Genomic DNA, 13,324 nt, shown 5'->3' on the forward strand with positions numbered 1-13,324 from the left:
TCCCAGTTATAAATCCTACCTTTGCTTCCATGTCTTTGCAAAAGTCTTGCAAATTGTGGGGTACAAGTGTTGGTGCATACTATCTACTTACTGGGCTTGGGTCCCCTCCTTTCTAAAGAAAGTTATCTATGCATGCTATTAGAAATGCTTCCATAGAGGCAAAGGAAGAACTCCTGGCCAAGACTTACCTTTTGGTTAGAAAAAAATAAGAGGAGGGGTCTTTCTTCCTGCTGATAGCAATCTCAGCTCATCACAGACAGGCAATGCATTCTAGAGATCCTGAAGAGCAACACGGTGCAAATAAGCTAGAGTTTAGGGGCCTTTTGCAGTTGAACATTGAAATTTATGTAAGTTCTATGTAGGAAGGAGCAGAGCCCTAAGAAGCGTAGGGCATAAAAGCAGCAACTCTTGAGCGCTTGGTTTGACCTTGCTCAGAGGAAAAGGAGGCCTGCAGGGGCCAAGAGTGGGGCAATGAAGAGTATAGAAAGGACAATGCCTGGCTGATTTCCAGACAAAGACCTGACATCTATGTGAGCTGGGACCTGGAATGGAGATGCTACCTGGGTGCCACTACCCCTATTTTAATCCAGAAACTACTCTCATTATTTAGTTGACAGTAACACCCTGGCCTTGCTCCTAACTCAGACTTTGCGTGTACTCCTGCTTCTACATGGATGAGATCGTCTCCAGACACCCATCTTCCACTGCTGAGATCTTCCAGCTTTACTCTTTTCTACTCCACTCCTCATCCAGAAAAGTACAAATCTTTTTTCACTCCTCTGTGTAGTACTCTCCACTGGCTTTTCATTGCAAATAAAGTGTCATGAATTGAATGGTGCCCCTCTACCAAATATGTCCACTAGGAACCTTGATTGTGAACTTATTTGGAAGAAGGGCCTTTGTAAATGTAACTAAGTTAAGGATCTTGAGATGAGATCACCCTGGATTATCTGAATGGGCCACAAATCCACTGATGAGTGTCCTCCTATAAGAAGAGAAGACATAGGGAGAAGAGAAGAAACAGAGAATATTTTGTGAAGACAGAGGCAGAGATGAGAGTGATGTATGTACAAACCAAGAAACATTGAGGATTACCAACAGCCATCAGACACTAGAAGAGAAGCATGAGATGGATTTTTCCTTCAGAGCTTCCAGAAGGAACCAACTCTGCCAACACCTTGGTTTCAGACTTTCAGGCTCTAGAACTATGAGAGAGTAGATTTCCGTTATTTTTTGCTACTCAGTTTGGTGTAATTTGTTGACAGCCCTAGGAAAATAAAACATTGAATATAACCAATATTCTCCTAACGTGATTAAGAGACTCTATACCTGGGCTCCTGCATACCACTCAGATTTAACTATAACCTCTCCTCACAGTCTCCCTTCTGTTCTTTAACCCCTACACATTTCCCTCCCCGGCCCTACGTCAATTGCCATTGTCTGCTTGGAAGTCTCCTCCCCACCCCCACAGTTTTCTCACAAATGGCTCCTTGTCCTGTGAGAGACCCTCCTATATCTCTCCAACCAAAGTACTCATCACCTCCCTGGCCCATTTCTTTCCTCCTTTCCATATCATAACATTTTTTCCTGTATAGACTCAACGCAAATGATAAACATCTTGTTTGTGTACCTACTAGGTTGTAAACTCAAAGAAAGCTGAGTTTTTGTCCTCTCATTTACTCAAAAATCATTAAACGATCATCTTGCATGTACTAGACAGCATTCTAGGCATGGGGGGGGATGCTGTGAACCAAACAAAAACAGTCTCTGCTCGCTCTTCCTTCCTTCCTTCCTTCCTTCCTTCCTTCCTTCCTTCCTTCCTTCCTTCCTTCCTTTCCTCTTCCTTTCCTCTTTCTTTCATCTCATGACTCAAAGATCAAGACCTGAGCTGATATCAAGTCAGACTTAACTAACTGAGCCACCCAGGTCTCTCTCTCTCTCTCTCTCTCTTTATTTATTCATTTTTTTGAGTAGGCTCTGCACTCAAAGTGGGGCTTGAATTCATGACCCTGAGGTCAGGAGTCACATGCTCTACTGACTGAGCCAGCCAGGTGTCCCAGTCTTTGCTCTTATGAACCTATGTTTTAGCCCATTTTCCAAGGCTGTCTCCCTATTTCTGAGGCACTCCCTGCTATTTATTGATCATCCATTTAATGTTAATTGGAAGATAGATGAAAACATTACGTTTTAGTCACTAATTCTCTCCCTTTCCCCAGCAAAGCTTGGCTCTACCTGTTAAAGGATTTAGTAAATCCAGACAATTTTAGAGACCTTCAAACTTGCCATTCACAAGATCTTTTTCCTACAAAGACATTGGAATTCCTTCTGCAGTCTTGTGTCATCCCCAGGTTTTTGCCATTTCTACTAGTGTGCCTGGAAGGAAGATTTCCCCTTAGAACATGCGTGGGGCAACCAAACAAAAGATCAAGCCACACTGGACTTGCAAGGTTTTGCCAAAGATGGCAGACCCCAGGGCAGTCGGCTCAATTAACCACTGCCATGTCTAAAGGTCAGCCTCTGGGACGGTTTAATTGTGGCCATTAAAGTGTTTGAGCAGCTGCTTCAGAGCAGTAATTTGGAACCCAGGAGAAACCAGAGGCAGCTACAACACACCAGGTCATTTGAAAAAAGGCTGCCTGGGCTCCACATACAGCCTGATAACAGATGGGGATTTCCAGAAGTACTTAACCTGGCTTAGAGGTCGTGGCCTAACTAAAAGTAGGTCTCCCCTCATTCCAAAGTGGAATCATAAAGTGGTTCTTTGCCATTCCCCTCCCTTGCCCATCAATTCATGCCCTCCACATTTTTTATCCTTGACCCAGAAATCTTATTACTTGATTCATCAATTAATGAATGAACAGGAATTAACTTAACAACTGTTATATGCAAAGCAATGGCAAAGGTGTTATCACATTTCTACCCTCTTCAGCTCGTTGCACCCCAGCCCCACTCAGCTCTGCACCTTGAAGATATCTAGCTAGCTCATCGTGGGCATACCGCCCTGCTCAGCCTAGATATTTTTCTTAACCCAACTCTCCAGGCATTCACTACCCAGTGCTCAGGCCTGGTATTGAGACAATCTTCTTGCTATCCCTGAATCCCTGTCCAATCTCCTCCTTTGACTAATTAGTCTCAATGACTTGCTAAAGCTACACAGCTGGTTTGTGGTATACTTGGAGCCCAGGTACCCTGTCTTCTTGTCCAGGGCTATCTATGGTGCTCAGTATAAACAAGGTAAATATCAATTCAAAGCTAACTAGATTTGTTAGCCAAAACCAAAATATAATCTATGTTAATAAGAGGTGCAAAATAACATAGTATATAGCATTATATTGTAAGATTTAGAATATAATGTTATACATTACCTGCACAATATACATATATAGTCATAGTATCATTTACTATCTTGTTACATTCTTACAGTATCTCTACATGATAGAGCTATGTCAAATCTATTTCACAGATGAGGAAACTGAACTCAGGAGAGTTTAATCAACTTCCTGAAAGCTGCTAAATAATAATGGTGGAACTGGACTTGAACCCAGGTAGATTCACCGGCTCTCAAAATGCCGTGCTTCCTGTACACACTACTACCATTGTTGGGAGAGAATTCTCCATGGAACTCATGGTTCTACACACCCGGTGAGCAAAGACTCTGACCACCTTTGATTCTAAACAGTCTTTTCAAGAATGTCTGTAAACACTCTTAAAGAGTTGAGCTAGTATCTCCTGCAGATAAGAGGACATGTTTGTTTACCGTCCAGTATAATAACGATAATATCTCCCTCTGGGGCCAAGTTTGGACAGGTTTGCCTACAACCCATGAGAGAAGATTAGAATTTCCTAAGCTCAGGGTTCCTCAGATAGAACTCAACCCCACGACATGCACATTGTCCCATGGAACCTGGGGGGCAAAGGGAACCAATGCAAACATGACACTTCTGCTGCCTGTTGTGCCATCAGTCATAAAGTTGTTTGTACCTCACTCAGGAATCACGAGTCTCATGATAGCTTGCAAGTAGGGCAGAATCTCAGACCCTTCACAAATCTTAATACTCACGAGCTCAGCAGAATGAAAAATCATAGGCAGTCAGGTTGCTTCTGACGGCCTAGTCCACAGGACCCCATGTTGTTGGTTCATCCTGTTTTCAACTAAGGTTAATCATCTCGGGTCCCGATCCCTCAGTGGCTGAGTAAATATGCCTGAAGGTTAGCCTGAAGTAATATCAATGATTACTGTATTTACCTCTCAGAGATAAAAATAACATTATTGTGTCTTAACCTTATATATATATTAGAAATGTAGCTGTTTTCAGGTACCATGGGAAACCAGAAGTAGGAGTTGTTAGTAAGAAGAGCAGCTTCTCCCTGGACTGTGCTATTCCTTCTCATCTGGCCAGTCCTGCCCACCTCTTCAGAGAGGCCAAGGATTAGCATGCTTCACCCAGGCCTCTCAAGCCAGCTTCATTCATGCTTCTTTCCCCTGGAATGAATTCTTGGCTTTGCTTGGACTGTAGAGACCTGTTCATGTGTGCTTATTGTCAGAATAAATGTATGAATCCCCATTCTGATTTTTCCCTTCTCTGGCCATATGAGTCATTAGGTCAAACCATATAATAAGGCAGAGAATTTTATTCACTGAAAATGTTCCATGAGACTGATGGACAAGATAAGCTGTTGGAGAAAATTAAATCCAGGCACACCTTCCCGCATGAAGTAGGAGATAGGCCCTAAGGCTCATGGCAAGGTGTCAGGCCAGTGGGTAGGGCCAGACATGTCATCTTTTCCTCCAGCCAGGAGACAACAATGAAGGGGAGGAAAGAGCAAAGACATTGATGATTTAGATGGCAGGGAAACCAAATAGATGAGAGCAAGAGAGAGATTTTTAATGGTTATCATGAATGTGAAATTGGAGAGTCTGATGCCTAAAAAGTATTTCTCCGAAACTCTGTGAAGCATGTTTGTATAAGATCCCTGTGTCATCCCCCCTTGAGAAAATTAGTCACCATCTGTATTAACCTTCAAAGCTTTTTCAGTTCTCTTTGTGTTTTTGTTTAATGTGACTCTGCTAAGAGACCAGCCCCTACAGACCCCCAGACTATTTCTTACACTGACTTAAGTCCATTAGGCCGTTTGTCACTCCTGCCTAGGAATGGTCTATTTATTGAACTGCTTCACTTTTCCTACCGTTTTTATCCAACTAGCAAGCAGTGTGGATATCAGAGGATGAGAACTAGAATTTTCTTTTTTGCTGTGATAAGGAAAAATATAAGTACATGAAAGAAGAGGAAAATAACTGGAAGAAGGAAAAAACAGACACCTGCTGAGGGTCCTCGTGACAACCTCATACGGTAGACGCGTTAACCCTACGTTACTGATGAAACTACAGCAGAGTCCAGGAATCTTACTGAAATGTGTAAGAGTAGACTGGCTGCTATCGTAACCTCAAAATCTCTGCTGCCGAATCCATGAAAACCTCCTTTTCATCTCATGAGACTTTCCAATTTAGTTTGGTCATGGGTCAGGTGGAGGTGAGCTTTGGCCCGAATCTAATCGTGACCACACGTCGCGCAAAGGAGGCTGGAAAATGCAATCTGGCTGTGTGGCCAGGAAGAGGAGAAGATAGATATCGAGAAGCACTGGCAGGCTCTGCCACCAAGGTCAAACAATGAGTAAGCAGCAGGGGCAAGCTTCCCTCCTAGAGCTAGTGGACTCTACAACCAATTCACTCAGCTAAAGTGCTCTAGCATTTCCCCTTCTGAAGCTTTATTTACTTTGTGGTTAGGACAGATTTGGATAAACAGCTCAGCGGCTTCTCACCTTCCGCTTCTTTAGCGCCCTTTTCATAGACTTCTCCCCCTCCCCATGTAAGAACTCAACTTCAGAACTTTTTACTCATGGCATGAATCTTATCAGAATTTTCGTGGCTATTCGCCTGTCCCGTAGTAAGATTTGGCATTGATTAAAGGGAAAAAAGAGTGAAAATAAATTTTGCACCTTTATCATCTCCCTGCAATAGAGGAATGGGGTAGGGGTGGGGTGGGGGGGGTTTGAAGGTCTCAGCTAAAACAAATGCCCTCCCTGAAAGAGAACCAGGGCCAGAGAAGAAAGGGGAAGACCAAGAAGATGATCTTTTGAAGCTTTTCCAGAAACGTGTGCCCAAAGATTTGCCCAGAAATGTTGTATAATTGCTCAAGTGGCTTATATCAAGCATTATACTAAAAATATTCCCATTTTTATATGCAAATACTTTTCCTTTTCTACATCTGAGAGCCACATGTGATTTTCAATCAGCCAGCACAAACAGACTGACAGACAACATCCCTCAGGAAATGCTTGGTATGCCATCAGGTTTCAACACTCTTCTTCCCCCCTCTGGAGCAAGCCTATAATTCTGAATTTGTGTAAATACATATGTGTGGCATATTTATTCATATGCTGCTGGGTAGAGCAAATGACTCTGCATTCTTTCCTGGTTATGCTCTCAAGAAGCGGCTGCATGTTCTCTGCATGCTGTTCTCACCCACGATGGGGAGCCTTCAGGTGCTCACACAATGTCAAGTAGTGCAAGGCTAGAGCCTACCTCGCAAGGACTACAGGCCTCTTCTGGCCATCCATCCCACCGCTTAAGAAGACTTGGGGTAGGTTCTTCTTTCTCCATGTTCCCCCTCAGTACTTCTGGGGTTCTGAATACATAGCTTTTGATGTTCCTCATACTGTGAACGCTTGTTTACATCTGTTCTCAAGTTTATGGGCAATCCATTCAGTTTAGAACCTAGCACAGACCAGTACATATAATAATTCTGTAAAATTTTATTGGTAAATGAGTGAATTAATAAAAAAAAATATTGGACCCCTAAACAGCGACTTGCCTTAACAATTCAAGTACCTGAAAATTTGGCATCAAATGATCACGGAGTATTCTGGTCCCACCTAACCCTTAAGCATCTGTGAAACCTGTGTAGTTACTGTAATGCTTTTCAGCATTAATCATGGTTAGAAATTTAAATGTAATTTTTTAAATTGTGAACTGACTCTTCTGAGTGCATATGATGTTCCATGTAAGCACTGTTCCTCTCCAGTGCATGGATTAATTTACCTAATTTTAACCCTATAAAGTAGGTGCCATGCGTATCCTCATTTTATAGGTAGGGAAACTGAGGAAACCATCACAAAGAGGATAAGTAATTTGCCCACAGACTTACGGATGTCAAATGTCAGGGCCAAGACTTGCTCAGGAAGACTGGCTCCTGGTTGAGTTCTTAGTCACTATGCTAAACTCATTCATCTAACAACAATTTAATGCTATCTAATGATGTGCTCAGTTAAAATAGCTTCAAATAACATGAAGTGCTCTGAAGACAGTGGTTTAATATGGTGAGAGAGAGGAGCGTTAGCTGGTGGGGACCAGGGAAGTTCTCTCTAAGAGCTAACTTTTGAGTTGAGACCTATTAGATGAGAAGGGACCAGCCAGGCAACACTGACAGGGTGACGTGTTCCCTGCAGAAGATACTCCAGGTACAAAGACCATGAAACAGGGAGAGCTCGGGATGTTGAGGAACTGGCCAGCGTGGCTGGATTAGAGTGGGTGGGGAGGAGAGTACACGAGGAAGTCAGAGGGACTGGCAGAAGCTAGATCATTAGAGATGCTATTAGATTCATGATCAGTGTAATGGGACTCCATTGGTGGATTTTAAATCACTGTGATTCTTCTGTGTAGAATTAACGGAGGTAGGGGGAGACGATTTGACTGGCAGAAGAGAAATAGTGGGGAGCTTGCTGCCGTAGTTCAGATAAGTTTAGATAGGAGCCAGTGGAGGCTCAAACTCCCACCTCAGAGTAGAGGTGGGGCAGACACGGATGGTACCCAGACGAGGCAGTGGTGATGAGAAGCGTTTAGGTATTTTGGTGATGGTGTGCGCATAGGACTTCCCAAATGGAAGCAACCTTCGGGAAAGGACTATGCTGGGGAATCAGATGAGCTAGTCCACCTGGAGCAGACACTGGAGGCCAGAATGTGGGGATGACCCTTTCTTGGTCAGCAGGCATCCTCCATGCTCTGGTTCCTAACTTGGAGTTGTGCTGTGTGGAGTCTCTTCAGTGAGAGATCATCACTCAAAATCCATTAGAATGACGTCCAGGAGCTGTCAGGGCTGTTTACCTCCCCTGCCATCAGGGGATCTGTGTATTCACATAACACTGAAGGGCAGTCACTCATGCAGAGTAGATGGGAATTTGATAGGTAACTATGTCTCCAAGCAGAGGGAACAGGTGGAGCAGATTGTAAGTTCAGGAGAATGCAGGGAGAATTTGGGGCAAGTGCAGAGAGAGAAAGCCAAAAAGAGAGCGAACTAAGGTGCGTTTAGGTAGGATCTAGAATCTATGTGTGTGTTGTTTATCCTTAAGGTAGTAGAGAATCAGCAATGGGTTTTAGGAAAGGAAGAGAGAGCCATGAAGTGTTAGAGCCGAAAGGAACCCAGCAATTGCCAGCTCCGCCTGCCTAGTATTGCACGCTCTCCTGTCTCCCTTTAAAGAAATAGCCACAGCGTCAGTGTGCCTTACCCATGGATAAGCCTACAAGCTTCATTATATCAGCACTCATGCTGCACACGAGTCTTTTGCTGAGAGCAAATCAACAGATAGTTTTGAGTGCTTACTATGGGTCAAGTTCTCAGGAGAAACCAGATTACTGCGATTAGTCACCTGGTCTCCATTTAGACCAGTGATCTCAAACTCACCCAGCCTAAAAATATAAGACCAAATGTAAACCCCACCATGCAAACTAGATTCTCTGTGCCAGCTCCCCCACCGGCTGTCATGTTGGAGTGTTCCTCTGACCAATATTCGGGCTCTGCAAGTAGAACACCTTATCCGGCAGAACGGCAGAACGGCAGAGAGACCCATATCTTAAACTATGTGAAGTGAATGTGTTAAGAAAAGAAACAGCCTGAGGAATTGAGGCATTAAGAAGCAATCTGCCTGACTTTTCTGAATATTCAATGTCTTTTAGCATATGTATTAAGATATTCGTTTAGTTATTTAGCAAAGAATAAAATAACAATAATTCAAAAAAAAATAAAAGTTGATTTCTGTAACTAAAATCTGATCTGGTAGGCAGTCAGTGAGATTATTTGATACCTAACTCCTTCTCTCTTGCTGCTTTCCCATTCACTGATGTTGCCCTTTGCCAGGTGGTCACAGATGGCTCATCACTACCCTGTCCGTAGACTGGTTAGTGAGAAGGAGGAAGAGAGAAATGGCAAGCACATCCCTTTCTTATAAGGACCTGACTTAGAAATAGCATACATCACTTTTGTTCCCATCTTACTGATCAGAAATGAGTCACATGCCCATACCTAGTAGCAAGGAAGGCTGGGCAACCATGTACTCACTTAAAATTCTGGACAAGACTACTAAAAGAGAAAAGGGAAAATGGGTATTGGAGGCCAACAGCAACCTCCACACGAAGAAAACTTGTGACATGATTCTAGAATGGTCTAATGTTATTGTGTTGACCATGCCCTGGTAACATATCTAAGAACAGTTTTCACTCAAGTTTGGTTCTGAAATGTTAGAATATAAATTAATCATCTTCGAGAGCTTTTTTTTTTTTTTTAAGATTTATTTATTTATTTAAGAAAAAGAGCAAGAAAGAGAGAGTGTGAGTGAGTGGGGGAGGGACAGAGGTAGAGACTCTTCAAGCAGACCCCCTGCTGAGTGGGAGCCCCACGCAGCACTCGATCTCACGACCCTGAGATCAGGACCTGAGCCGAAACCAAGAGTCAGACACTTAACTGACTGAGCCCCCAGGCGCCTCTCGGGAGGTTTTTGTTTGTTTGTTTTTAATGAAAAATTTTAAGCTCCAATTCTTGTGAATCCAGGAATCTCCATTTTTAAAGGACATCTCAGGTGATTTTTATGCAGATTCCACCATTTGGGAGTGGTGGCTACTACTACAGGCTGCAGAGAATTTAGGAATGGTTTATAAGCTTTGCATAGGTAAAGCCTACCGCTAGCAGCATACACATTTAAACTTGAGTTTAAATCAGCTTTACAATCAGGAAACGGTGACCTGACCTGAAGGATCTTAGATTTCCTTATGGCTGTTGAGAACATGTTAATCTAACCTTCTCACCCCAGATCCAGAATTCCTGGAGTATAGAGAAATTACGGCGTCTTGAAAACTTGAGTCGTTACCTCATAATGCTGTAATAAACACAATAATAACAAATTACCATTTTATATGGTTTTACAAGCACTCTTACAGAGTTCATCTCCTTTGGTCTTCTGAGTAAGCACCATTTTACAGGTGAGGTCGTTGAGAGATCAGATCACCTTGGTCATAGGCCCCCGATCCAGATCTTCCTCTCAATGCCAGTGCTCTTTCCCCTACGCTGCAGTGCTTCTCCTTGCTTCTCTTCCAAAGTGAGATCAAAATAGAAGCAGCTCAAAATAGAGCAGGAGCAGTGAGCAGAGTGAAGAGTAGACAAATGCATTCTCAAAAGCATGACATAACAACACAGATGAACCTCAAAACATTATGCTAAGTGAAAGAATCCAGACACAGAAGACTTCATATTGTAGGATTCCATTTGTATGAAATGTCCAGAAAAGACAAACCTATAGACACAGAAATAAATTAATGGTAGCCTAGGGCTGAGGGGGGGAACAGAGAGTAACTGTAAATGAGCATGAGGGATCTTACCGGGGATGAATATATTCTAAAACTGGATTATGCTGATGGTTGGGCAACTCGGTAAATTTACTAATAATCTGAATTATACTCTTAAAAATGAATGGATTTTGTGACATGTAAATTATAACTCAATAAAGTTGTTTTTGAAAAGCATGAAGTGTTAATATTAGGAGTATAGATTTCATTTTTGACTCTGCCATGTAAAACTTTGATTAAGTTGAGAAAGTAATTCGACATCCCTCAGACCCGGGATTCTCATCTCTGGAATGGGGATAAAAATAGTGTCTATCTCATACACATTCTAATTTTTTAGCACACTGGAAGAGCAAAACAAGAGTAAGTTTGGAGAGCATCTGTCCCTTTAGCTCCCTCAGATTTGTGAATACCACCTAACATTGCCTTTCACTTCCTCACTGAAATCTAGAAACCACTCTCCTCTTAACATACACATTTGAAGAATTCTGTTTTGCCTCCTCGCGCAGCAATGGTACATGCTGGACAGTGGGTCTGAGTCATGGCCTTTGCCGTTCATGTCAGAGCCTTACAGCAGCAACAATAACCAAGATGGCGGCTCTGATTGCTAAACACTATTTCCGTGAGACCAATGCAAATATGCCAGGCCTCTTCTTTCCCTGGAATTACTTTCTGACAAGAGATGATTCAAATTATTTTAAGTTGTTTATTTTATCATCTCCTTCCTTCCTCATGTGATTCTTGAGCATTTAGCTTTAACACATTATGTTCCTCTGATAGAAGCCTTTTAATGTCAACTTGTCAAAAGCTAATTGCATTTTCTTTGAGGTCGAAAACACTTGATAGCTGATTTTTTTTTTTTTGAAAATTATTATTTAAGCCAGCATCACTTTTCTACCTAGCATTCCAGAAAATCTGCTCTGTATATGCTAAGCCTTCGTCAGGTCCAGGGTGCACTTGTAAAGAACGCAGGGCTCTGCTGGGGCCGGGCTAAAATCCCCTCCCGTGTTGCAGAGGTTTGCGGTGCTGTTTAATGCATCCTTAGCAGATTGGCACGCCAGTTTCCTGGTATAATTTAATGTTAAATAACACTCCTAAAACTGTGTCGGGAAATAAGTACATGTAAAATGTCACCTTTGGAAAAAAAAAAAAAAAGAAAGAAAACAATTACAGTTATGACATGCAATTTGCATCAACCTCTTTTGAGATAATTAAAGAACAATAACAGAACACACTAGCCAAAAAATGGGCTAGCAAGGAGGAAAAAAGAAGAGCCTTTGTATTTCCATGGTTCCATATTCCTTGGCACATCCAAGCCAGTCTGTTTCTGAGTCTACTGAACAAGCATTTGTCATAAGCTTTACTGCACCATGAAGTTATGATTAATATTACAGCTCAAGTACAGCGGGTTGAAAGACCACATTCATTTTCAAAGTCACGTCGCATTGATTAGAATTCACTGCAGGTTATTCAAATAACGATCCTCTCTTTCCCCAGGAGAATCTCTGTCTGATTTTTCTTTATCCTCATTAAAGATCCCAGGTGCAGACAAAGCTTTCCGTACTTCTAATTTGCATTATCCTTGGGAAGGAGGTAATTCACATACCTTCAGTATATAGCACTTGTTTTTGTACTTTGCTCTTTCCTATTATCTATTTAAATAAATGAAGAAATTTAGCCTTTAAAAACCCTCAAACAATAGAAAATGCCAAACTGTTTTTATCTTTAGTAACGCGTCCATGGATCCCAAACCCTCCATGATAATTCAGATAAATTGGGACACTTTTGTTCAGGTCTTGGCTGTACTTGGCTTAAAAAGACAATGATTTTTTTTTTCTTTCTTAGGGGAAAAAATTCATTTTAGTAGTAAAGAGCAGCTAAGAGCATTTTTCAGCTTTACCAGAGCTGAAAAGCAAAGGTTCATCGAACGATAAATGTAGTACTCAGATAATCCGCAACAGAACTTGATATGTTATTTGGCTAATTAGATAAATTTCTATGCAAGGACTGATCAATTATTGCCTCTGTTGAGATAATTTATTAGCTACTCTTTCCAGTTTAGCATTTTTACGGAATCACATATGGATTTCATTGGCATAAGGTGTGGGCCTCAAAATTGTGACAAAGAATTCTGCCTTGGACTATTTTTACCTTTAGTTTTTGTGTAATGAGTTTAGCCTGAAGCAGACTGACAGCATTGTTGACATTTCATTGAGTTTCCATTTCTCAAGAGGGGAGAAATTTTAGCTAATTAAATAATGTTAGAGTGTCTTAGAAACTACAAAGGCAACACAAAACCACGCGGCAGTCACACCATATTTGTTAAGACCACTTGCATATTTCTGAGATCTTTAGAAAATTGAAGTCTGCATAACAAAACTTATAAAGTGACTCAGAGGCTCAAAAATGATGTGACTGACATAATTGGAAAGATAGGAGAACAACTGGAAGAGAATTTTCATAAAAATAATCATTTTTCAGTGTGTGGATCAGGAGCGAATATGATTGTTTCCCTGGGTTTTACAGCAGCCTAATGGCTCTGAAACTTGTGTGTGCGTGTGCGTGTGTATTTCACACTGAAAGTCACATGTGCTATTTACAGGGTGGGGAATTGTAACTTCCAAGCCAGTGAATCAGCAATAATCATACATTTAG

This window comes from Ursus americanus, chromosome 9 (genome assembly GCF_024610735.1).
Source record: "Ursus americanus isolate L20-20 chromosome 9, mUrsAme1.1.p, whole genome shotgun sequence".
Taxonomy (NCBI): Eukaryota; Metazoa; Chordata; class Mammalia; order Carnivora; family Ursidae; genus Ursus; species Ursus americanus.